The 27,357-nt window shown below is 45.0% G+C and overlaps 2 long non-coding RNA genes across 3 annotated transcripts in view; one reads left to right on the top strand and one right to left on the bottom strand.

Moving 5' to 3' along the window:
- LOC122158634 overlaps window positions 1-27,357 on the bottom strand; it is a 96,640-nt gene that overhangs the window by 23,647 nt on the left and 45,636 nt on the right. The window contains exon 1 of one of the 2 annotated variants that reach the window (XR_006168270.1): window positions 3,415-3,638. The exons of the other annotated variant lie outside the window; for it this stretch is intronic. This is a non-coding gene — a long non-coding RNA (uncharacterized LOC122158634). Of the gene's footprint in view, window positions 1-3,414; window positions 3,639-27,357 lie in introns of those variants that run through there. 2 annotated transcript variants of the gene reach the window in all.
- The window catches only part of LOC122158633, a 61,347-nt gene continuing 46,278 nt past the window's right edge, over window positions 12,289-27,357 (top strand). The window contains exon 1 of the long non-coding RNA XR_006168269.1: window positions 12,289-21,826. This is a non-coding gene — a long non-coding RNA (uncharacterized LOC122158633). The remainder of the gene's footprint in view (window positions 21,827-27,357) is intronic.

The raw sequence follows: 27,357 nt of genomic DNA, 5'->3' as shown, positions 1-27,357 counted from the left end.
ATAACAGCAGTATTTCACGCTGTCTTCCATGGTTTATAGTTACAATGGCACTGTGGGTAAAATACTAGGCATAGTCTTTTCAAGAGACTAAGCAAACCTTCAGAGATGATCTTAGATTTTAAGCTCTCCATCTATAAGATATATGAACTATTCCAAAGAGGAATGAGTTTTGAACCTTTGCTCTCAGATAGATCTTGTTTTCATATGTGGAATTCCAAAAGCAATGACAGATTAGAAAGAAACTTGTGCCAAAGTTGCTGAAGCATTTAATAGAGCCTGAGGAAGCCAACGTCAATCTTTCCTCTGTCCAGGATTACTTTAACAGAAGCACACAATCTCCTCAAGCCCTCTGTATGGCTCACGTGAAATGAAATCTAATCTAAGTAAGGTAATCTGTCGGCATTAAATTACGTTTAACCTAAATTGTTAACAGTTGTTTATTCTCCACATTATAATTACATTGGCTACAAAGAGGATCAAGTCAACAGTGTGGAGGAGACGTCAGTGGGGTGACTGGGACTGACAGGCAGCTGCACCAATCCCCGCATCGCGGGCTGGGGGGGCTGCACACATATGTCCAGAAATTGCTGCAGAGGATGGCTTGGCTCAGCTCTCGCTGCTATTTAAAGGCACATGAGCTGCATGTTAAATTGGGCATTAGTATTGGCCTGGCTCACCGACTCACAGCTGGTTTGGCGGCACTGTACGGCAGTGTCATTGGGGGGTTGAAGACAAAATGAAGTCAGTGCCTGTAAGTGCAGAAATTTTAGGTCATTAGGGGCTAACTGCTGCTTCTCCTCTTGAGATGACTCCCTAAACTTGAACGGCATTAGCAAACTAAGGGCACAGTTTGCCACTGTGCTTTGAATTGCCAAGAAATGCCTGGTTTCTTCCTTGAAGAGCATTCCAGGTAAACCTCTGGAATTTTTGTGTAAAATAAGGAGTGTTTGAATTTTGGGGATTTGCCTGTTTCCAGCCTGAACACCCAGCTGGATGCCCATTGTCAGCATCTACCCTAGCACTGCAGGAGGTGGCTGAATTTTATAGCAATTTTCCTTCAGAGTATTACAGGGAGAAAAAAAGAAAAAAAAGAAAGAATCTGTTAAATCCATACACTCTATCTAAAACATCTATCAGCTCACTAGCTAACTATTACCAAAAAGGTTTTAAATGCAAATGAGTGGGAGAAGAACCATAGCATAAAGAAACTAAAGCAAATTACATGGGACTGGTGCCATTCCCTGGCACTGGGGCCAGCTGGAAAGGAGCAGCCCACATCCATAGTGTTAACCTCTCCTGCTCTCCAGAACAGGATGATTGCATAGAAACTGGTGCTGGGAGGCCACAGTGCTGCTGAACCCTTCCAGAAATGGCACAGGACAGAGCTAGTTGGCACAGGACAATGTGCTGAGAACTATGCTGCAAATTTCACAGCAGGGAGCGTGCGGAGCACTCTGGGACAGAATCACAGAATCACAGAATCACCCGGGTTGGAAGGGACCTCAAGGATCATGTAGTTCCAACCCCCCTGCCTAGCAGGGCCACCAAACATACACATTCAGATCAGGTTGCCCAGGACCCCGTCCAACCTGGCCTGAATACGTCATCCCAGTGCTCTCAAACCTTGGGGCATTAAGATAGGCAAAGAATTGCAGCCTCTGCTAGGGACAAGAAGAAGAATCTCAGAGGCAAAGAGAGTACTCCACCCTTCTGTGGAGGTTGGGAGCACATGAAAATGTGACATGTAAGAGGTGTCCTTTGCTCTGGAAGCCTTGCTGGCACAAGTTGAGCTCTTGTGCCATGGGGTGGGTGTGCACCTCCTGATGTGTGTGTTTCTGCCAGACAGAAGTTATCTATTTATTTGTTTATAAGTATAGGTTTCCAATTACTTTTGTGGGGTTGTAAGGCTTTTCCTGTAACTGCAGTGCTCCTTCATGTTACGCACTCTGAAGTTTCTAATACATACTTTTACCTCAGCCTTTTCTAATACAGTTTTGTGTCTTTGAATTTCATTTCATTATGAAAGATTTCAAGCATGATCCCTAAAGAAGACAGCCACAATACTTACTGTGACTGGAAGATATCAGTACTCAGTTATTTAAACCAAAAGCTAGCAATTAGAAGAAAGACCCAGGCAAGAGGATTCACAGCTTCTGTTAGAGGATTCATCCCTAAATCAGTGCAGTGCAAAGCAGCCTGGCCAGGCTGGCCACGGAAATGCGGCTGTGGTTTTGTAATGCAATATGCTCAAGGGTAGTGCTGGTTTAAATTATTCTCACTATCGTTTGTTCCCATCACAGAGCTGACATTTCTTGGCAGGATTTTTTAAATAGGATCGGTTCCCTAATCCAGTTCAAAGTGCAGTCCTACAGACAGTTGTGCTGTCACAAGTGAATGGGCTGGAGACCAGCAGGCAGGAGACAAGAGATGGAGAGTAGGAGCCAGGGAAGGCATCAGATACTGAGCCTGCGCTGAGCTTATAGCTGTTTTCTATTCCTAATGCCTGCTGCTCCTTGCTTTCTGCTCTTCCTATGGATGAAAGCCAAATCCAAGGAGATAGCTCAGGGTTTCTTGGCTCTCCATTGTGTGTTTTCTATCCACCTTCCTTCCTCCTCAGCTCTCACTGAGTGCTTGTGTGGACAACCCCATGATGCCTTACTGCTCTGGCAAAGCAGCACTGAGACTTCCTCTTTGCAAGCAATAATTACTCATAAGGCAGGATGTGTTTTCACAGCAAGTGCCAGCTTAATTTGCCTATATAAAGACTGGCAGATCTGGCCAATGTACCAATGCAACCCTTTGAGAATTACAGAATTGTCTGAATTGGAAGGGATCCTTAAAGGAACCATAGTCCAACTCCCCTGCAATAATCAGGGACATCTCCAGATGATAGTACCCATTCCAGCAGGACTTCCATGATCATTCAATTTACGTAATACGTCAGTAAAAAAATTAACTGCTCTCAGATGGTTAATGCAGTTAACAACAGTGATGAAAGGGGAAGAACTCAGAGTAGAACAGAAGGAACAGATTAGGGAGTACTCCTTCACTGAGATGTTTTCAGCTTTGTTGGGCCTAATGAAAATCACACGAGAGTACTTAAGGACAAGGCTGAAGCAATCACAGAGGTGTCTGCAGACAAAACCAGCTCACGGGCATCTGTGGTTGAATTATCCTGTTTGGAGATTATCTGTGCCACATATGCAGAGATAGCTGGGTCTGACATGGCTCATTAGCACGAGCATCACATGAATGAAACACTGCAGATTCCAGGTTCACATTGGGTCTGGAAGTAATCCAACAGCCTCCATTCAGGACAAGGCAAAGGCCTGCTCTCAGAAAGCCCATCTGGACACGAACAGACTGTGTATACCTGTACCTTTGTCATTCCCTACCGAGCTCCAGGAGACTCACCAATGTGAGGGAAGAGGGGGAGGTTGTTTCAATCCCACTGCTACAGCCAACTGTCCAACACGAGTCCAAAATAAGTCCAACTTATCTGAATAATTCCAGAAAAAGATCTTGATGATCTCTGCACTGTATTGCCACAGCCCTGTGTGCTTCTCTATATCCATCAGCCAGAGTGCCTCCACCCTCCTGGGGCCTTAGCAAGGGGCTGACAGCATTCTGGAGGATTTGTGAAGCTGCAGAAGAGAGGAAAAGGGAAAGGTTAAAAGGAAGGAAAGGAAGAGCTGGTATGGGTCAGATCAAACTGAACCTAAGAGCTGCAGGCAGGGTGGCCTTGCTCACAGCCCTGCTGGCACAGCCCCTGGCCAGGAGCAGGATGAGGTCCAGAAGTGCCACCTCCGTGGCCACTCCCCACCAACTGCCCTGGAGCAGGGGCAAGCCCAGCAGTGCCTGTTGGACTGTGCCTGGAAGAAAAAAACTCCAGTATGAAGCAGCAGCTCACAGGGGCTTGTGAAGTAAATAACATCAAAATCACTCTTCTTTTTTTTCCTTTTTTTCTTTTTTTTGTCTCTATCTTGTTTGTGTCTGTGGCTCTTTTTTTCTGTTGTTTTCCAAGGATGCAGGTGACGCCACCAACCCCAGAGCTGGGAGCTGCTCACTCCATCCCTGCTCGTGGGAGATGTGGCAGCCTAATGGTGCAGCTCCTGCCCAGCTCCATGCTTTGACAGTAGACACTTCCTAGGAGCCTTTCCCAACAGAAGGGCCATTTAGCTGCTGCTCCTTCTAGTCTGAGAACATCAGACTAGATAGCATCAATAAGATATTTCTTCAACTATCAGAAGGGTTTTACCCAAATCACAACAATGTATGAAGAGATGGAAATTCTTAGATAAGGTATCTAAACAACCCTTATTTCTCCACCAAATACACTAGAATAAGAAAGAAAATCAGTCTCCTTTGAGCATCTTTAAGTAGTAATTTAATTTTGAACTGGTTTTATGTAGACATTAGGCTTTCTCCCTTCCAGCTGTACTTGCTCTTATACTATGGCAGTGAACTATGGCTGGGAAGGGTTCGGCAGGTGTCCTAAATATGTGCTTCCAGACCCTGAGATATTTTGACATATCTCTGAAGAAAATCTGCGACTCCAGTCACTGTCTGAAAGAATCCACATCAAAATAGCAGGGATCAAATAAGAAGTGTTTCTCTTTCTGCAGAAAACACTGTGAAAGATCAAGCACCGATATGCTGCCCCACATGCTTTTCAAACCACTTCTCCATATGCCATACAATGAAGGAACTTCATTGTGTGATTCACCTGTACTGAACAGTGATCACTTTGGTATTTTCCAGTCTTTTGGCTGCTTAACATCTTCTGTATCACATACCTGAAGGGAGGTTGCATTGCATCCATGACTCAGACATTCCTCTTGCAATAATTACACTCCTACAGCAGAATGGAGGTTTCATGACTTCGTCACCATGGCTAATGGATGTGTCTGTATGCTGACACCGACGTGAGTTATCCTTCTGTCTCCCAGGTATCAGGGAGCGATCGAAGTGACTCATCTCTGGGTGCCAACTCAGACCAGCAAAGTGCCTTCTTGTTTCTTTCCTCTGAATTTTGCTCCTATAAATAGCACCATCTGAAACAATCCATCCCATGATTGCATTTAAGGCAAATTAAGTGACTCAGTTGGAGGATCTCACCTTCCTGCTGATGCCAACAGCGCAGCCCTTTATGTCAGTGCTGATTGCTTCAGGCTTCATCTTAGTCAAAGAAGAGAAATAGGCACTTCTAGGGCACAACTCATCTCGACTAGGTTAAGCATCTGCCTTAGTGCAAGGCGGATCACTTTCTAAAAGCACCTCTTTCCATGCTGACTGCGGGCACAGCCTGCATGAGGAGCAGCACTGATGGCCGTGCTGCAAGTAACGCGCAGTGATGGGTGACAAGTCGTGCCCTAGTGAGTCATATACAAGTGCACATGCATCTGAAATCCTGATCAAGTAATCTGCCCCACCACCCCCTGCCACCTCCTCCACCTGACTTCTTTTTGTTTTTGCTGCACTGACAGTGTTGGATTAATTAGTACATGGCAAAAGATTTAGTTCTTCCTTGCCTGTAACACTTCTTTCTGTAGAGACAGAATGTCCTATTTAGCCTCCTCACCCTCACATCTCTATAGGTTTTTCATAATGGAAAACAAAATTTCGTCCTTGAGTCAGAATAATCTGGACATCCTTCATCTCCTGTGCACTTCAGAAAGGCTCTCAGGAAGTGCTGGAATGGTGCAGCTGAGCCAGTGCTTCAGTGCAGGGACTGCTCCCACTGCTCTCCAGTGGGAAAATGCAGGAGTGCTGGGGGCAGGAAGGTCTGGCTTCCCCTGGTGGATTGGGGCACCCATTTTTCAGGTGGCAGGAGCTGCTCTCCCACATGGCAGCAGAGGACAGAATGGAGTGATGGTGGTAGGACCTTTGGAACCTGTCCTGCAGACCGGCTGGAGGCTGACCTGACCAGCTCTGCTATGTTTTCCACTTGTGAGCAGGGAGCTCATGTGTTGGGTGGGTGCCTACCTGCCTGTCCAGATTCACTCTTTTCACAAAGTGACTGATATGCCAACAGTCCAGTTCACAGACCTAGTTTCAAAAGAGGCAGCACAATGTGTTGGGATTCTTTTTGGATTTGTAGTGCTCCTTTGGATGGTTTCCCAGGGGCTTTTCATTTTATTTGACTTAGCAATCCTGGAGAAAGGATCGTATCAAATCCCAACTCTGATGGCATTGGCTATTTTTAAGTACGACGCTAGCATGAAACACTTCTACTGAACACTCCTTAGGGGTGTGGAGAGAGGATAAAAGGAAGGGCCTCACAACAACAACAAAATCCATAACATTTAACAACACATTTTTAGGGAGTCACATATAAATCTTTTCAGGGTTATAATGAATTTTAATGAAAATAGATTTAAAGAAGTATTGAGGCAATTTAAACGCAGTTATGAAAAGTAACTAGGCAAAAAAAAGAGAGAATAAAAGGGCTACATAGCTCACAGTAACTTTGTTGTGATGCCTTGGACCAAACCACACAATAGGTGTATTTATTGAAGGACACCCAAAATCCTCATCTGATGTGAGTTCTGGAGTGGGGTGCTCTTAGTGTGGTGAAACCTTTCCAACTTCAAACCTCCAGCCCCCCCGTGTCACACCATGCAGATGGCCTTGATGCAGGACAAGGCCCCATCCCTGGCAGGGGGTTGTGCACGGGGGTTTTCAGGATCGTTTCCAGTTCCTGTTAATGACCGGGCGCAACTGCAGCACATTTTGAACCAAGAACACGGAGAGTTTTGACAAGCTTTATCAGAAGTTTTGCAGTTCATCTCAAGGACTGGCTTTACAATTAATGTCCTTCTCTAGTTTATAGTCGTAATCCTGGAGCAAGACCCGACGCTTGTTAATTTTATGCTTTCTTTCTTTCTGGTTACCCATCATGTCAGCATATTTCATTTATGTTAGGCTTTCCGAAATCAATCTTCATTCTAATGTATAGTTCCCTATTGCCTTTTTTTTCAATAAGCAGCTGAAGATTTAGTGTTGGCTTCTAACACACTGAATCCATTTACGATAGTTTACATAATCAGATTTTCAGTGCACTGTAAATCTGTCTTGAAATACTCAGATTGCTCCAAGACTAAACTGGTTAACCTTCTGAACTGTTTTTCATCATTTGTGTACATTTCACCATTTTAAGGAACCGTTAAGATGCTATTTTGGTGGGGCTTTAGCACCTTCCATGTGTCATCGATTTCTTTCCTCCCAGTGGGGAATTTCTACAAATGAATGCTGTATTTCAGAAGAAGAACTGATGCAGTCATCAATATCTTTTAAGCTACTAAACGTCATACCTTCTTGTGGCAGTGGTCTAATTCATCTCTTGAATACAGTGGTTAACTTTTGCAATTAAACAAAGTGATGAAGTTTCACTGGGAAGAACGATCAAAACTAGCCAACATGTTAACACACAGAGGGGCACTGAACCTGAGAAGCAGCTTTGATGGGAAGTGAGAATGTGCTCCTGGAGGCTGTGCACACTGTCCTACTTTTAGCATCAGGATTACCAGAAGCATGACACACACGTGCCCAATGTAAAGCAACTGGGGCGTTGAAACTGTTTCTCCACACCAACATGAGTTCCCATCTCCTTATATAAAGTTGACTCAACCCAAACGCTCCGAACTCGGTTTATAACTGCACACACTGGGGTGTTATTAAATCCTTTTAGAAGCTGAGCTGGTGGGAGAGTGAAAAAAATTGCATTTAGAGGTAGTTTGCCAGTATGGACTGACGTCACATATGAAGTGTCTGAGTTCAAGGCTGGGAGATAAGAGCACTGCAGAGCCTCAGCTGGCTTCACTCTCTCCCTGTGATAATGTTGTTACCCTGCAATGCCACGGGGAAAGGAGCACAGGATGGCAAGGGGTTACCTGGAACAAATCCAACCCAAATCAGCCACAGTTGAATAAGAAGCAATCTGTTTACCTCATACTGATGAGCAGGGTTCAGCCAACGCAGTCAAATCAGTGTCTGACTTGAAACATTTGTTTCTACCCAAAACCTGGGTGCTGGGAGGTGTATTTCTGACACAGCTGCCTGGGTGAGCAGCAAGCTGAAAAAAGGAGCGCGTGGGACAGAAGGGACTGTTATGGTTCTATGTTTTTATGGTTTCAGTATTCCACATCAAAACATCATGTAGTGTACAGGGCATTAAAGTGTCACTGCCCCAGTCCCAGGTACCTATCCCTGTACATTACAGCAGTCACGGGATCTGGCCCTTCCGGGTGGGGGGGCGCTCTCTTGCTGCCTGGCAGTGGGTGCTGGAGGTGCTTTCCTGGCCGTTCCAAGCTTTTCAGGTTTGAATCGGTCCCGGGAACTCTCTCTCTCATCTTGTCTGATTTATTCATCTCAATTTCAATTAAATTGTATCTATTGTGTTTTCTTGTATTCCAATATTATAGTAAAATAAGTTTTCCTCCATAGATTGTTGCCGCTGCTCTTTTCCTCCCTTCCTTCCTTCCCATTTTTTGTGGGACTGGGGTGGGGGGGGGGAGGGCAGAGGCCTGCCGCCCCTGTCACGGACATAGATTGATCTGGTCAACTCCGTGACAGGGACAAAGAGAGGCAAGAGCTGAAAGGGGCTGTGTCTAGAGTGAAGCCATGGGAAGAATAAATTTTCCAGGGCAGGAAAATTGCCCACGAGGCATCTGGTGAATTTATGATACCTTCACAACTGCACGGCCCTGTGGCTGTCAAGTGCTGGATTGCTCTGTTAGATATAGGTGTACATTCCACCTGAACGCTCAAGTAGTTTCTTGTGCTGGTGTCCTGGACCTTGGGACCTTGCCCCTTGAACTAAAAAAAGCACATTGCTTAATTGAGAGCATGTGATTCTTATCACCAGGGCGGAGCAGCAACGTCAGGCATGGCAGAAGGTCAACACCCAGCTGTGCTGTGCTGCCTGGTGCAGCCTGCTGGGTGGTGGCAGCTGCAGGCGGGGTCTGGGTGGAAGTGCCCATTGCTCCTCGCTGGGGTTCTCACCTGTCTTCTCTCACAGGGAATTGGGGTTATACGCAATGGGAGGAACCATGAAGCATGGTCTCAGCAGGACTATTCAGCATTTGGGTGTAGCAGCTAAAAAGGCCAACTGCTAACAGAATAATCACTTATTCCACTGGGAGAGCAGAGGAGTGGTGTTCCTTTTTATTACCTGTTCATATCAGAAGTGCTTACAACCAGAGATCGATGTGAGCTAGATTCCTAAATTCACCTCTGCCCAAACTTCAAAGCAATCTTCAAAAGGACCTAATCCAAAATGCTAAACGTTCAATTTCTTGAATCAAGGAAGAGGCAAGATGGGCTGGGATTAAAGTGCATGTGTGTGCAGGAGAGAAAGAATCACTGATGCAGGCAGAAGCAGAGTTGTGCAGCTCTGGGTTCCCAATTCCAGCTCCAGCATGTGTAGAAAAGCTGTTCCTGGCTTTCTGAATCAGGCAGACACAGCTGATGTATTTGTGGACCTGAATCAGGTCACTGTGTGCAGTGCTCCAGCCAAATCCCAGCAGTCAGGCTCCTTCTTGGAGTGCTTTGGTACAAAGCAGGATCACTAACTAGCTATGCGTTCATGTAATGTGTATCTTACATGTGACATATATAACACATATAAGGCTGCTGGTTGCAGTCTAATGAACACAGATTTCTATTGGGGCTTCTGCATGAGTGATCATGGGATGTACATTTCTGCATGTGTGCAGTGGTGCAGTTCGTGCTACTATGCAAAGTGAACCTTGGCAGTTGGAGCTGGAGGAAAGGAATGTGGGAAGGGATTAGTGCTGACCAGAGAAAGGAGGACTCTGATAAGGGAAGCACCATTATTCATGCCTAATGAGTACCAAATGTATTCCCAGTGCTGTGAATGTAAAAGGCTTCCTGGTACATCGGTCACAAAGCAATGGCACTCGCACCTTGGAGTTCAGGCTGCAGCAGCATGGGATGCTGAGCCCTTGGGGCATCTGCTGTCTGGGAGGGAAGTCCTCAAACCATGAACTCAAGTTAAGTAGCCTGCCTCCAGCACACAGTGATGGCAACGGTGCTGAGCCAAGGATGGGCTGTGGTTTGAGCTCTTCCCCATCATACACCATGTGCTCCTCTTCAAAAGAAGGAAAAAATAATGCAAATTGGATGTCCTCCACTCACACTCTGTTAAATTCTCAAATCAAATAACACAGTGGTCAACAATAGACTCCCTGTTTGTCTATGATACCCAAGGCTTGAATTAGCTACTTTGGGGCTGTAAATTTTAAGGCAGACTACTGAGGTAGAGGCAGGTTTGGCAAAGCAGCCCCCACTGCTCAGCAGTCAAAAATACATCTAACAACAAACTCATAGTGTGGATTGCAAAACAGTGAAACAAAACAGAGCCCATGTGACAGCGTTTGCTCTTTTTTCTGTTTCCTGAGCCTTTGGGGTTGATGTCTTCTCTCCAGCCAGCAGTCTGAAATTTAACTTTTTAAAGTGGAGGTGCTCTTGTAATTTCATGACACTTTTAAATGCACATATAAATGTGGTTTCTTAATTAACTATGAGCTGTAGGCTGAAGATACATCAGTAAAAGTTTTTCAAATCATATTTATAAACAAATTGCTAATCTCTTCAAATTTGTAATTGCCTATCACAGCTGATGAGCACTGCAGATATCTTCCAAGATATTATTAACTCTTATAGCTATTTAAACTGAGAGTTGTTATGTTTTTGTAACATGTGATGGGGAACTTCTGTATGAAGTTTGTACTCACCACTGACTCTGTGAACTGAGATTTAAGAGAAAGAGCAAATATTGTGTCATGGTTCTATGTTTTTGTTTTTTTGTTTTTGGATTTCAGTATTCCACATCAAAACATCATGTAGTGTACGGGGCATTAAAGTGTCACTGCCCCAATTCCAAGTACCTATCCCTGTACATTACAGCAGTCACGGGATCTGGCCCTTCCGGGTGGGGGGGCGCTCTCTTGCTGCCTTGCAGTGGGTGCTGGAGGTGCTTTCCTGGCCGTTCCAAGCTTTTCAGGTTTGAATCGGTCCCGGGAACTCTCTCTCTCATCTTGTCTGATTTATTCATCTCAATTTCAATTAAATTGTATCTATTGTGTTTTCTTGTATTCCAATATTATAGTAAAATAAGTTTTCCTCCATAGATTGTTGCCGCTGCTCTTTTCCTCCCTTCCTTCCTTCCCATTTTTTGTGGGACTGGGGTGGGGGGGGGAGGGCAGAGGCCTGCCGCCCCTGTCACGGACATGGATTGATCTGGTCAACTCCGTGACATATTGCAAAACTGATAAAATCTGGAGAGCTAGCAAAGGCACACTGGCAGGGAGAGCCAAGTGTGAGACACCCAGTACACTCCTGGAGGCTTGTTCTTTGACATGAACAGAATGCTGAAAGTGCATTTGGCTGCCTCAAATGCCAGCCACACCCATGGTTGTGTCTTTCAGCACTTCCCTTCCTACCTTGAAGATCCCCACATTGTGCTCATTAGGCTGTGGGCATCACCACTTCTGCTGCTGGCAGGGAACACAAGTGGTGGGAAATGGCTGCACCAGACCCAGCTCCTCCATACACAGATTGCGCATGGGGCAGCCCAGTGCAAGCCCCACTGCTCCCTTCACCCACCTCCAGAAGGAGCAGCAGGAAAGTCTGCTTGTGGGCAGACATCAGCCTTGTGTGTGAGAAAACTACAGCGCTGAGGACTCTTCTGGGCACAGCTTGACGTTTCCAACTCAGATTTTCTGGAAGGTGCCATGGCCCAACTTCCAGGAAACCACCTGGTTTATGCTAGTAAAGGCAGTGATCAACCTTAACAATAAAGGGTGAAAGCATTTTCCTAACTAATTTGAATGTTTGACTTACACAAAGACTGTGAGAAGGGTGGGTGCAGCTATTCAATAGGCTGGTGTATTTCTTTTATGAAAAAAAGGTTGTGGGCGTTGGGCTTGTTCAGTCTACAGAAGAGAATGCTGTGGGGAGACCTCACTGCTGCCATCCAGAACTTGAGGGAGCTTATAAACAGAAGGGGGGCTGACTTTTTACATGGTCTGATAATGACAGGACAGGGGGAATGGATTTAAACTAAAAGATGTGAAATTGAGGTTAAATGTTAGGAAGACATTCTTTACTCAGAGGGCAGGGAGGCCCTGGCACAGCTGCCCTTAGAGCTGTGGGTGTCCCATCCCTGGAGGCTCAGGGCCGGCTTGGATGGGGCCTGGGCAGCCTGAGCTGGTGGGGGCAGCCAGCCCACAGCAGGGGGTGGGGCTGGGTGGGCTTTAAGTTTCCTTCCAGCCCAAACCATCCGGTGATTCTATGATTCTGTTATTCCTGGTGTCCTGCATGATGCCCTGTCACAGATAACACACTTGTCTCCTCTGGTTCAGGTTGGATATTTGGAAGATAACATGTGGGATCTGAGCATCTTTCCTGAAGGAACATTGTTTTGGGAGCTTCTATGTGCCCCACACTTGCTTATGCAGTATGGGAAACTCCAATCTCCCCCTTTGCATGCATTTGAAAATAGTCTCTGAAGTGTACTTAAGTACGAATGTGTATTTAAATACACTGCTGTGTATTTAAGAAGCCTGACTCAAAAGCTTCGGGAATGTATTGGAAGAAACCAATGACATCACTTAACAAGGATATTTCCGACATTATATTCCCTGATTTTCCAATCTGATGTGTAATAAAGTAAAAATGTCAGCATAGTCTACCTCCACTGTCTCATTCTTAAGACTTCTGAGAGTAAGATAATGGAGCATTCCCAGAGATTCCTGCCACATCCACCAGCTAATCTTTGGCCTTGAGTGTGCTGTGAAACACATTACAGTGTGTCCAAGTAATGAGAATTACTGCCAGCAATGCAGGAAGAACTCAGCGTCAAGGACAACACTGAGCTTTATCATGCTCACGTGTGGCCTGCTGAAGATAAGAAAAAGAGATGTTCCAATCAAAAATTTTTGTGTATCTTTACTGTTAAAATAATAGCCTCAAAAATGATCCTGAAGGCTCTTGGATGGCAAAAACCTTTGCATACAGTAAATATTTTTATAACTTCAAATTTGTTCCTGGCAGACAATGCTTACATTTTTTTCCAAAGTTTGTTCTGAACCCCATCGGTATTTATTTTGGGATGTGGAGAACTGCTTGATGCTTTTTCTCCGTTCCTGAGCCGGTCTCTGGTGAAGCTGATGAAACATGTCAACCGTGGTAGTGCTCTTTGCTCGTCTTTTGGTTTGTCTCCTGCATTAGGCTGAGCAGAAAGTCAAAAGTAGACTTAATCTGAAGCCTTCCTGGTGACAACCAGAGAAGTCCCCGATTTCTCAAGCTGAGCCTTTCCCAGGGACGTGGTGGCATCTCCAGCAACAAACAACACAGTGCACAATGAAGGGCAGCCAAAGAAAAAGCAAGATTTCTGCAGTGCTGCAGCATAAAGCATTTCTTCCATGAGGCACATGTGGTTTTGTGGTTCAGAAAAATTTTCAGGACCTGGCTTTCTATTCCCTGGAGTTTTAAGTCGTAAAGATGAAAGTCAAACACAGAGCTGCTTGGAGAAAAGAAGCTGAAGCCCTAATTTTTGAGTGAAAAATGTATTTTCAGTTAAAGTTTGTAGATGTGTGTCTAATGCTATGGTGTGATCAGTACATCCAAACTGATGGCACAGCTTGCTTTGCAGGGGCAACACAGCAAGGCAGAAGTGAGCTGAAGCCAACGCACTGCTCTTGTTAGCCTTAAGGGAACTGGGATTTTCGTTAGGAGGGAATCAGGATTTTCTTTGGAAGGGAATTGGGATTTTCTTTAGGAGTGGAAGGAGATGAAGTCTTTTGTTGCGTTGCTAGCACAGCTCTCATTCCCATGTTGATTTTCTTGAGGCTGCCTCTCCTAAGGGAAAGCTACCCCTGAGTGACTCCTCTTTCAAAAAATGAGAGGGCATTTTTGAGCCAGATCAATGCTCCGAGCAGGTGTGCTGTCAGGCTGTGCTAGCAAAGCAGCAGCGATAGCTGGGGGGCAGATAGAGCAGGGGGAAGGGTAGGAGCCTGGCAATGCTTGTGCAGACAGAGCAAAGCCTGGTTGCCACAGCTGCAGAGCAAAAGCTGTTGGTTGTTCTTTTTTTTTTTGTTTTTTTTTTTTCTTTTTTTTTTTTTCAGGAAATTAATGCTTCTCTCATGCATCTGTGAAAGAAGTTTTGCAGAAGTTCAGCAGAAGACAGCAGAAGATCAAGTCTGACCGTCAGAGAAAATCTTAATTTTCTCAATTTTGTGAACGGTGATTCATAAACTCTTGTGATTGGTGGCGCTGCTTTTTGTACGCCTTTCACACATAACTTTCCATAGGTTTTGCATCCTTTAATCAAATGACAGTCCTTTCAAAGGGACAGCATTTGCAAAGCTGAATAAGAGACAGGGAAATTCACAGCAAAGCAACCATAAGTAAATGAAAGGCGGTGAATTCACCGTAAGCAAATAGAATCAGGGCAACCCACTGCAGGGCAGTAGGAGTTATGGGGTCCATTCCCTCCCACCTCCACTGCAGTTTCCCCTCTCAGTGCTGCCCAAGCCTGGCGCAGCAGGAAGCGCTCACTGCACACCAGCCTGTGGGGATTTCCGTGGCTCACAGGTGTTATGTGAAAGTTCAGGACTCAGGGTGAAGCTCTGTCTCCTTGTTCGCTTCTCTTTGCTTGTGTGTCTTCCGCTGTTTTGTATCTCAGCCCATGCTCCAGATCCTGCATCTGCAACTCAGCAATTCCAGGCAAGTTTCCCTGATCAGGATGCAGTGTTGGCTGACCATATGTTTTGAAACCCGAGGTAAGATCTTCCATTGTCAACTGATTTCCATGTCTGTAGGATTCTAAATGCTCCGCCTGTGTCTGCTGGTCCATTGCTTTAAATGGGATCTGTGACCGCATCCTGCGCCTAGTGGTGGCACACAGCCACTGGACGATTTTGGAACGGTCTTTACCTTAAGGGATGGGGCTAAGCGTCAAAGCAGACTGCAGAGCCCACATTCAGCTAGACTGCAAAACCCATCCTCTGTCTAAGGCGTCAGTGGTCAGCAAACACGGCCCAGAGTTTTGTGTGTTGTGCAGGAATTGGCAGGCTTGGGAACTGCAGCTTCCCACTCAGGTGGGCGATGAGATAAGGATGACAACTGCACCAGAGGGACGGATTTAGGGCACCTTCCCAATGCCTCCCAGTGCTGCATTAGTCACAAAGGTCACAGCTATTAATGGACAGTGCCAAGCTGGTCACGTGTCACCAGCTTCTTGTTTCCACCCACTAATTTTTGCTAGAAGGGAAGTAATTTAGTGTCGGACATTTTCTCTGGAATCTGAAGGTCTCAAGGCTGAGCAGAATGCTGCTTCCACACTCTGATTAATGGGAGTGAGAAGCAGGGGGGGTGAAAACTACATTAAGAATTTACCTATATAAACTGCCTACCTAAATCCCCCCAAAAGGGTCTCAAGAGCAAGAAATGAAGCAAGAAGAACCAAGAGAAATGCAGAAATGCTTCTCCTCCTGTCCTTGCAACTAGAAGATAGAGTGCTGGCACATCCCATGCAAGGATTCTGATGAGACCTCTTCATATGACACTTTGGCATCTACACACAAGCCAGAATGACCTGAGGTGTGGAAATCATAGAATCACAGAATCATTAGGGATGGAAAGACTACTAAGATCATCTAGTCCAGCCATTAACTCATGCCTGTGATCACTCTGGACCATGTTCTTCAGTGTTCCACATCAAGTTCCTCAGTTCCTCATCAACCCTTTTCTTGAACACCTCCAGCGATGATGAATCCACCACCTCCCTGGGCAGCCTATGCCAGTGCCTCACCACTCTTCCAGAGAATAATTTTTTCCTAATTTCCAACCTAAATCTTCCTTAGTACAACTTGAGACCGTTACCTCTCCTCCTATCACTGTTACCTGGGAGAAGAGGCCGACCACCATCTCAACACAATCTTCTTTCAGACAGTTATAGAGAGATATAAGGTCTCCCCTGAGCCTCCTCTTCTCTAAACTGAGCAATCCCAGTTCCCTCAGCCTGCTACGGTGCACACCCATGAAGTGAAACTTGGGCTTCTGCTTGAGGAGTGCCTGGCAGAACTGGGACAGTTGTGGGAAGCGGTTACCTTCCTGTGCAGTGACAGCTCTCAGTGCTGCCCTGTGTTAAATGACATCAGAGCTAAGCTGGATGGAAAATATATGTATTTTTTTCACTCAGCTGTGTGAGGTTTTAGCCAGATAGTTCTTCAGAACAGCTCATGGTGCAGATGCACGTTCTTGTGATGACATGGCATGACTAGAGCACAAAAACAAACTGAAGGTACAGGGCAGACACTTTTCAAATGAAAATGCTCAAATTACTACAGCCTGAATGTACTCTAAAGATCCTCCTTCTGAACAGTTAACAAAAACCGTATTAGACAATGTACACAGAGATCGTGAGGCTTTGTGCTAAGGCAGGTCTGCTCTTCTTCCAAACATCTGTCCTTGCATGCAAGCTTCCCACTCCCCACCAAATGTGCAGGACGAGCAGATATGATAAGGAGGACAAGTAGAATAGATACTGAAGATCTGGGTGAAACCCACTCCTGTAGCTTCCTGCTGTCAAAACATGTCTGTAAGTAGTGAGGATGAAGGCCTGGCACATGTGGAGAAGCTCAGCTTTGCAATGCACCCATTGCATCTGAGCAGGATGCAGAGGAGCAGACGTGAAATGAATGTACACACAGAGAAGTCGATTTGCAATTTAGTTTTGTTTTTTTTCTTAATGATGAAAAAACCAAGCACTGAATTGTTAAGGACTGGTGGCATTTGGCTGAATGACAGCCAGGCAGGCTGAATGGGGCAGATGTCTGTAAACATCACCAGAAAGATGCAACGTGCTCATCTCTGCGTATTGTCCTAAGCACACTGGAAGAAAACTGAGAAATCTTAATAAATTCTGTGAGAAATGACATCACTCTTCCCCGTGTCTGAGAAGCTGATTTCATTCCAAATAATATGTTTTACAGGAATCTCTTCCATTCCTAAGCTGAAGGAGATTTTTCAGCAAGCCATTTCCTTTTGCATTTCCCAGTGCACAGCTGACGTGAACAGACACGGCACATCACAGCCTGGAACAATTTCCAGCCTTGGTGTAGGTCAGAGACTGCGCCATGTCTGCAGAGCAATCTGGCACATTTTGAGTTTCACCAGTAAATCAGATCAGCTTCTTAAAATGCTTTCGTTTTCTGCAGTCCAACAAATTCTGTGTACTTCAGCTGAAAGAGATTCTTCTCTGAAAATACCGATTCATTTATTGAGAAACTGCGTGTGTGAGTCATAAAGCAAAGACCAGTCCTAAAGAAAAGCAGAAGCGCACAACAGGAAAGGCTAATTTCAAGGTTATTACCCAAAATGATTGTTGTCTGGATGGAATGAATTGTGATATTTAGGAATGTCCACTGGAATGTGGAACATTTTTCCGTTCTGGAAAGAAAAATATTTATTTTGTTCATTAATGCAGTAGTCAGTGTTTTTGGGTAACTAATAACTAGCGGCTCCTCCCATGCAGAAGGAACATTCTGTGGCCATATTTCTTAAACCTGCATACCCATAAGGCCTTCTGGGGGTTTTGCACCTCGCCTTGAGGCCAAAACTGTAACTTCTTGCTACTGGATTATATCACATTCGGAGTGAAGCAGAGGCAGCACTGCTTATTTCTAAGCACCCACTAAAAAGATTTTAAAAATTACTGTGCTGTGGGCAATGCCTACAGAGTAGTTCTTATTTAGGATCTTGCAGACTCTGCAAAAGAGTATCTGTAAATCCCAGTTTTACTTGGATCTTACCAGGAATGAAACCATTTGGATCTGGCAGATAAAAAACACAGATAAATTGCAAATTCTGCCTGTATGGACTCAACTGTGCTGCGTCTCCTGATATTCTGGAAATATTCTTCGACCCTGAAACTCCTCATTTGTCTGCTTGCCTTTATGTCTTTAGGGCTTGATCTGCTGGAATCAGTGGAAAGCTTTGCTCCTGATGATAGTGGGGCATGTCTGGGCTCAGCCTGAGCATGGATGGAGCTGAAACTGCAACTTTTCTTCTGCCTCCTTATCTACACCTTTGGACTGCAGTCTAGCTATACCAGTTTCACTCAACCTCACCTCCTGCTTTGCTTCATCCTGCACCCTTGCTCTCTTTGGGATCTCTTTCTTTACTTGACTCCTACCTTCCCTGTTCTTGCTCCAGGCAAGAACACTGTGCTGGATTAGACCATCTGTTCTGCTTCCAATACTGGCCATAAACAGACACCTAGGAAAAATTCAGAACAAATCCATCATTTTTCCTGTGACACTACAGCAGCTTCTAGCTATTTCCAGCTCAGAGGCTTTCCAGAGCCTGCTGTGGTCTCTTTGTGTCATAGATCCCTCCAAACATCTGAGGGATTGCGCTCCTTGTGATCAGTCTCAGATTGAGGAGATTCCTTGGCTGGACTGCTGCCTGCTGCATGACCAGGTTGCTTTTGTCCTTTTGGTTGCTTTGGATTTGGCTCCTACCTGCACTAGCAGGTCCCTCATTCTTGTCCTGGAGATACAATGAACACTCAATCCCTATCCACTCTGTGTATTAATGATTTTATAATTTCTTTTTGCAGTATCCTCATCTCATCTCTTTTTCAGCTTGAGAAGCCCCACTCTCCTGCACTACTCCTTGCACAGCAATTGGGCTACGCCTATTAGTCTTCTCTGAACATTTTGCACTACTTTGTTAACCTTTCTGAGAGGCCAGAACCGCACTGTTCCCTTTTGCTTAATGGGAATTAAGAGAGCTAACACAGTCTGTAACAGAAGGAACTTCAGAAGGAACGAGTGGTCTTCTAGATCTAATCATTTCTCAAGAAGGAGCATAGTCAGAAAACTTTTCTTAACTATTTTCTTTCACCTATAAAGCACAGTTCTGTCATGTAGTGTCCTCATCTCATGAACACATCAATTCTGTATGGTTTTCTGGCAAGGTCAAGCATTTCAGTAGCAACAACAGAACTCGGGCTACCAGTGGAAGCAATTTCTACTGGGCTCAAGACTGTGAGAGAGTCACCTGCTGCTTAGTTTTCCATGTTGAAGATAGAAAGCAGTACACTGCGTCTTGTCTTTAGGGATCTGCAGGTGGGCTGTCACTAATGAGAAGGGTAGGGAGGAAAAGAGTTAATTTAGAAACTAGAGTTGCATCAGTGACATGCAGAAATTGACACATCCTTTCTGCATGACATAGACAATGGTCAGTACATCTGTGCAATTCCAAAAATGTATGTGGCAACCACTGAACTGCAGCTTCTGTCTCCAGAGCTTTGCTTCTCCTCCTTACGGGAACATCTCAAGGTCTTCTCTAGTGATCTTTCTCATGAGGATGATGTAGTTTTTCCTCCCTCCCTTCAGACTACATACTTGAATGTGTCTCTGAAATCTCAGGTGACACAGTAGCTGACACAGCTTTGTGTACTCCTGTAGCCTGGCCCAAATCCAATTCTTTATTGTATTGCCTAACTCTATTGTTCACAACCATGTCAAATGCAGCTAGGCCTTACCAGCTATCCAGGCACTATCACTGCTATCATCTGCTTGTAATTCCCTTAGCTATCTGTGGTGTAACAGTTCATTGCACCGATGCTACTCCACGCAACAAAAGATCCAAAGTGAAGACAGCATTGCTCAGAGGCTTTGCTAACTGCCACCTTCCACTGCCCATTCTCCATTGCAGAGGACTTAAGCTTCTTGTCAAGGGACAACACTGTTTTTTTCATCATGACTGTTTCTCGTCATGCTCTACTTGATGAGAGATTTCCAGTTGAATGTATATGTAAAGAGTAAAACCAAAGAAGCTTTCCAGCTACGTGAGTAATGTTACAGCATGTCACCCCCATGGGCTAGCTCCCTCTGATGCATGTCAGCACAAGTGTGAAACGCTCATGGGCAGCATGATGGGCTGATACAGGCAACCAAGTGCCTTCCGTGGCTGTAACTTTGTTTAATGTTCCTTCCCAGGTTTCTTTGTGCTTACAGCAGCTCAGAAATCTGAGTGTCCAGGGAGAACCCAGCCAAGCCTACCTAATGCAGAGCTGATCTGAAAACATGAGGCATTAAGACCCTTTTCCACCCTTCCCTCCAGCAGCGAGATCTGGGCAATTTTCTACATGCATCTTGCACATACATTCATGGTTAACACTCTGAGACAGGATCCGATGTCAGAGCAGGTCTCCAGGTAGCGGGAGGTGAGCACACACAACCTTGCTGAATTCCCAGAAGCTTCTGAATTTGTCTCAGTGACCCTGTCACTGTGCCCAGGGAAATGGAAATAGAATGCTGCCTATAGAAAATGCCCTCGTTTTGCAGAAGAGTGTCAGTGCCAATGAGACACCCTGATCCAGGAACAAATGACTCTTTATCCAGGCACATGTGAGATGGCTGTGCAACAGAAAAAAGGACAAGGGCTGCTGTTGCAATGATTTCTACTGGTATCCATCAGCAGTTAATGCAGACTCACAGTTTCTGTAATAATCTGAGGCTTTCAAGAATTTCCTTATTAGGCAAAAATCCCTTCTTTGGCTTAAATTTGGCAGTTAAAATAGGAATTCATGAGAAATACCACTGTACTTCACTTTTCTCACCCAGAGAAATATAGTGATTTTCTATTTTTGTTTTGGGGATTCTTTCTGGCTACTGTAAACATAACAGCAATTCAAATCATACTGGCATTTTCTTATGTTTTGCCATCTCTGAGAGCATTTTTATGGAGTTAGAGAGCTTGTTAATCTATGTGTCATACGAAAAAAGAGATCAATCATTATATGTAGTCTAGTTTCTGTTTGCATTTCCTGCTGACTTATCTCCTCTTGAGCCTGAGCTTGCAACAGCTGCTGTAATAGGCTTGTTACCCATAACCTACATCTACACTTGCCTGACAAACCGGAATGAAAGCAGTGGGTTGTATATATCTTCCTGGATAACAGTGGACTTCATTCTTTGTTGCCTCCTTAGTTGCATGGAACAAGTAGAATGACATCATGTGACAAGCAGGCCCCAGTCCTTTGGCTATTTGTGATCTAAGATTCATTCAGATCTCAGAGCTCAGTGGTATGATCTTTTCTTAAAAGCTTCATAATAATGACCAGAAGCTACACTAAAGACGTTGAAAAGCATTTTGAAGCTGACTTGAATTGATGAAGGCCAATGAGTTATGAAGAAACCATTCTTCTATTGGAGAATACTCACAATGCTTGCTGAAAATACGATAATTTTTAGCAGCACTGTTTGCTATATGTTTAGTTTATGCACTATTTTGTTAGAAACTAGTGACCTCACCTCTCAGATGCAGTTAGTAGAAACTTCCTATAGCATGTTATTTAAACAATAAATCAGTAGTGCTCTATATATGTATTATTCATTCTGCTCCTAGGTAGTCTTATTTCCCTTGATGCAATAATAGACCGTAAGTTGTACAACTCTGAGAAATTCTTTTTGATGGAAAAAAAAATTCATAGCATTTGTGAATGGGGCAGTAGCTTTGGATTGGTGGATTCAGACTCCATTAATGATAATTTCTTGGGGCACAGTTACCTTCAGTTGTCCATACAGCAGTTTCGGCAGAGGAATGTGCTTTTGTGTTTGCAATGCTGTAAGCCATTTACACCGTCTATAGTCCATCTAATATATGTATACATGTCTCTGTTTTCCAGACCTCCGAAGTAGCTGAGCAGCTGCTCGACCTGGAGGACAGCAGCTGGCAGTGAGAGGCGGGCAGAGAGGTGACCTAGAAGAGTATTTGGTGAGAAGAGGTAAGCATGCTATAAATTAACACCCTTGCGTACTTAATGGAAACCTTCCTGCCTTAACAACCTGCTAGACAGGGATGTGATCCTGCTGCCCAGCACTGCTCCCTTCCATAGTGGAAATCTGTGCACACTGTGATGGAGGAGTGGAGATGAGTGAAGTGGGAGACCTGGCAGTGGCATTCCTGGCAGCACTGGGACAGCTTGGTTCTGCACCAATGCACAGCAAGGGCACAGCTGAGATTTGTTAAAATGAGCTGTGATTTAAGTGCATTGTAAAAGCCTGAGCACACTGTGGTTCAACTGGATTTGGCTCCTTCTTTGCCTCCTATTACCAGGAACCTCTCAGCTGATGGCAGATGCAGCCCCTTTCGTGCCCTGCCAGGTTGTGTCACACAGGCACTATGGAGAGCATGGGTATGCTCCTTCACCTACCCATGCATCCTCCCTTGCACCTCTGTGGGAAACAGCACTCTGTAATGTATTATGGGGAATTCTGAGCATCGAATTGCTAAACCACCTAGGACCTCATCCATATGGGAGAGGGTTATGAAAGCGATTGCTCTGTCAGCCTTCTTTCTCATTCCTCTTTTATGGATGTGCATGCATAATCCCACCCAGGGCTCTGGACTAGTTTGTGTTGTTATAATCAATGATAAATTTGCTAAAATTGAGTGTCTTCTTGTCATCTTAACTTTTTTTTTGAGGGATGTTTGACTTCCGGGAGGCTGGGGCTAGGTAGTTAGGGAATGCCACATAGTAAGGTTAAAGTAGGAGGCACCAGGAGGCTTTCAGTCTCCTTTAACAATGATTTGAATCTACCTTGGATGATATTTTGTGGAGCTCTGATGGAGTAAAGTTGAGAAATGATACAGACGAGCATGCAGGTGCACAGTTTTTGGTGGTGCTTCTCTATGTTGGAGAGGAATTTCTGGTAGAAAGGAGTTAATCATTAATCAGAGAAGGTCCAACAGAAACTTCAGCACCAGAAATGATACAGGTAATGGAGCAGGGTGCTTCAAAGCAAGAAGGATTTTGGCAAATGCATGAAATGGAAGAAGCTACCACAGCATTTCCTCTCTTGAGCAAGAGGCAGCTCCGCTCTCCATGAAGTGTATGGGCCCTGGAGCCCAAACAAAGCATTGAGTGGCTGTGCGCTGGAAGAGCAGAGGCAGGAGCAGAAGATGCTGTTGATACAAAGATGGTGATGGCCCGAGGGACATGGTGGGGACTGCTCACACCACCACCCCTGCCTTCCTGTCTAGTTTATATTTTTTTCCCAATTAAAGAAAAATACCTACTATTTGTCATTGGGTGAATATTTGTAAGCAAGGAAAATTTGCCCAATGAACATCGATTTAGCGTAATTTTCCTGCTTTGCCAATCAGGGGCTTGGATCAGAACTATTTACCTTGACACTGTTAAATCTGAGGTCATGGCTCACTGCTGGTAGGAAGTTTATCCTGCGGCACTACTTCCACTTTCATGTCTCTTTCATATGCACAATTCAGGATGAAATGTTCCCATTCTGTTTGTGGCTTGATTTACAGGTTGGTTAAACAGGAAAAATAAATGTACTGTCCTCACAGCTCCACCTCCTCATTTCAGCCTCACCTGTGCTTAAACCTCTCTCCATCTTCCTGCCTTCTGCTGATGCTCCTTCACCTCTCCCTTCCAGCTGGTTTGGTAAAGGCTGGTGAACAGCACTCCTTGTGGCTTTCTGTGTTCCCAGAGGTTCTCCAGGCTTCTAACAGCATCCTCATTATCCAAATTTCTCCCAAGCCTTTCTCTACTGAAATGAGCAGTTCTTTCAGCATCAGATATCCGTGTCAAACCATGAGGATTTCGCCCTTGTAGATAGGAAGAACTGCAGTGATAGGAATTCTTTTCTCAGTAACTATTAAAAAGAAGTTTGGCTACTTCATTGCAGTTCTGTGCATTGTGCTGCACGTGCAACTCCTCCAAATACCTGCTGGCCTTTTAAGATTCTGCCTAGTTTTGGAGGGCAACAAGCATGCATTGGGAGCTGTCAAATCTTCCTCACACCCAACCTGGCAAAATCTCCCTCTCCAAACCAGGCTGACACTGCCTATCATTTCTGCAAACGCAAACCTCTCTGCCTCTCTCTCCATCCATGCCCATCATTGCAGAGGGTATATCAAGGACAGTTCAAAGTCCGTCTCTATCCAGGGCAATGCTTTAGGAAACAAACGCTGCAGACTCATTTCTGCAAACTAGATAAAAGTCAAAATGTATTACCAATATATTTAAGGAAATTTAAAGTTGATGAGAAATCTTTCTCCACACTGTTGCGATTTATTTTCCGCTAGTGCACAGCCCCAAGGACCTCTCTGGGCTTCTCCAGCAGCTGCACTCCTGGGCTGCTCAGGATGCTTTTTTCCACCTTTCTTGGCACACAGTTTTACAATGCTTCTCTCACCTCTCATGCGTGAAACTCTTCTCCTGACACAATACCTGGCAAGCCCCCTGGCACATGCCTGTTTGGGAACAGGAGAAGCACTTGTGTTTTGCCGCAGGCTTGTTCCATCTGAGATCCTGGAATTATTTACACTGATGTTAATTTTCAGGCACCACTTCTAGGATTATTTGGCCTCATCAATAATTGCATTAACAGCAGGACGGCACTGATACTAGGCGGTGTCAACAGTTTCCCATACACTTAAATAAGGACGTTCCCACTGCAGAGGGCAGCACTCTGACAGCCGATTTTTTTCATCGGGTCTTTTAAGAAAGGACAAAGAGAATCTGATGATGCTGTGCTAAAGCCAGTGCTGCTGTGGCAGCAGAGCCCTGGTTGGGCACATGGCAGCACAGGACACAGCCTGGTCCTGGACAGCAGCTCCAGCTGTGCTCACTGCCACCAACCAACTCCCAGGTCCTATGGCCACAAAAAAACAATGGAACATTTTATGTGATGGAGGATTGCAATGAGACAGAGCTGTGAAGCGTTCCCACCATGGACGTGAGTCTGCGGCTGCTGTCAGCAGCAGACCCTGCTGGCGGAAACCAGAGCTGCAAAGCAATCAGAAGGCTGTGTATCTGCTGTTTTTTTTCCTGTGTTTGGGTTGATTTCCTGCCTGCCCCCCTTATTAATATACAGAAGACTTCTCCACTTTGCCCTGAGTGATTTACAGCTTAGTAATTTCTGCTGAATGCTCTGAAAGTCACTGCAACCGCGGCAAACTGTTTCCCGTTTTACAAGAAAATGAGCCTGCCCTCTAGCTGCAGATCACGCACATGGCTGTTTATTGCCTTCTCTGCAGAAGAAAGGGGCTCACACCAGATTTGCTTCCTCTCATGCTTCCCGGGCACTCTTTCCTGAGCCTGGGGCTTGTTGGGCACCTTGGTGGGACTGAGATGGCTGCTTAGGAGCCCCTGAGATTGCTTCCCAGGATCCCCTGACATGGCTGCCCAGGAGGCCCCGATGTGGCCACCCAGGAGCTCCTGACATGGTTGCCCAGGAGCTCTTGAGATGGCTGCCCAGGAGGCCCTGACATGGCTGCCCAGGAACCTGGTTACCGACCCAGTGCAGCTGCAGGGCTTTGGTGCAATAATGCCGGTTCTCCGCACTGCAGGGTAGCTGTTCATTGCATCCATTCATCTTCATTGTCCTCACCAGTGGTGACAAACCAGTTCCTGAAAGGCAGGGACATTTCTTGCAGCCCACAGCTTTGCCACTAACTGTAGCATTTTTGTGTAGTCTTGAGATATAATACTGGTGGTATGTACACCTAAGGTCAGCACCTGAATTTAAACCAGGAGTCGGATCAGAACCACAGCAAACATGAATTCAAGTGCCATTTTGTATATATATATATATATACATATTCTGTGGCTAAACCTATCTTGAAAAATGCTGAAGAAAACAACAGCCCACCAGTTTGCCAGGGGACTGGTACCCTAAAATCATAATACCTCTGAAACACTGGAAAGGTTTGGTATTTTGGAGTTCTGTATAGCGAGAAGACAAACTGATGCAGATATGTACTTTATATCCTGGCATGGAGAACACGTGGTACGGTACAAACCACTGAATAAACAGAGGCAGTGCTCTGGGTTAAAGAAGCCAGTGGCTTTAGGCATGTATTACTTCAAGAAGTAAACAAACTTCTCCAATTCACCCCAAATGGAAATACTGAAATTTATGCAAAAGGAAACTTTGCTGGCACTTTCAGATAGATTATCCTGTTACTAATAATTTTCAGTGAAAGGCAAGAAGTTGCTGGTTAGGGAAAGCGGCATCTTCTTTACTACTGTCATTGCCTACCGCAGGTGCTAGAGATCATGGATCAGGTCTGGATCCTCTCTTTGCCCCAGCTGACTTGGAAATCTATTTCCCAAATGTGAGGATGACCAAGCTCTTCCATTAGTGACAGCAAACACATGCTCTGTGACTGTTGACCAGATGTCCTGGCTGGAGCTGGGCTCACCCTAGTGACCACAGTGCTGGCTGTCTTCCAAGGGGTTTCTTCCAGCCTCTTCTGCAGGCACTGTCTCACTTAGGGGCTGGCTGAGATGGAGAGGTATTTATTAGCACAGCAATTAGGCTGCCACACTCGGGAGAAAAAGTAATGAAATTAATTGTTTTGGAAACAAAACATAGTTCCTAGCTAAAACTTTTTTTTTTTTTTCTTCCAACAACAAGGCTATGGCATTATAACCTGAATGTGGGGCACTCTGAGTTTAACTGCTGAACTGAACAGTAAAATCCTCCCTGGTCCATGTAATAAGTCAGTAAGAAGAAGAACTGTTTTAGCATTTCTGATGTAAATTTTTTCTTGGAAATCTTGGATTTTAACCAACCTGTCAATTTTGTAGCAAGTGCCTGCCATTACTGACTGCTTTCAAGTACAAAGTCCAGTGAACTCTTCACCAGGTATTTGGTTACAGTGGTGGGATAGAGGGGTGTGGTGAGTAGCCAAAGGGCTCGGGCCCTAGGACAGCTTTGCGCATGGTGGGCAAACGGAAGAGCTATAAGCAAAGCCCAAAGTGGAGAAAATTTCTTGTGAGAGACTCTGAGAGTGCAATGAAGAGCAAGATCTTACTGTGGCTGGTGTGAGGTAATACTTGGGATGGACCATTTTGGGGGCATTTGCAGCAGTGCTGGCACATGTTGTGATATCTGACTGCACTCAGCCACCTGCACATCAGTAGGTTCATACACCATGTATGACACCACTGTGCCTCAACTTGCTTCTTCATCAGCAATGTTGAGAAATATCTAATATGTGGCAGAAACAGGGAGTCTAAAATCATGTTCAGTAAGGAATTTCCTGCTTCAGAAGCCACTAGGTGGCATATGAGGTGTAGCAGAAATGAAGCACAGTGGCTGCAGGTAGCACAAGCTCCCCAGCGGTTGGATATGGATGGAGGGACCATCACCTGTCCAGAGCAAAATTGCACAGAAGTCACCTTGTTGCAGTAATTCAATATCCTGTCACAAAAGTGTGGCTGTTGTGTTGTTTGGGCTTTTTTTTTTTTTTTTTTTTTTTTTTTTTTAAAATTAAAAAAAAAAA

Source organism: Centrocercus urophasianus, unplaced genomic scaffold (assembly GCF_019232065.1).
Source record: "Centrocercus urophasianus isolate 14NV4802_14NV808 unplaced genomic scaffold, USGS_Curo_1.0 seq_15, whole genome shotgun sequence".
Lineage (NCBI taxonomy): Eukaryota > Metazoa > Chordata > Aves > Galliformes > Phasianidae > Centrocercus > Centrocercus urophasianus.
Note: the sequence above shows the minus strand (reverse complement) of the source record. Positions and strands in the feature narration are given on the sequence as shown.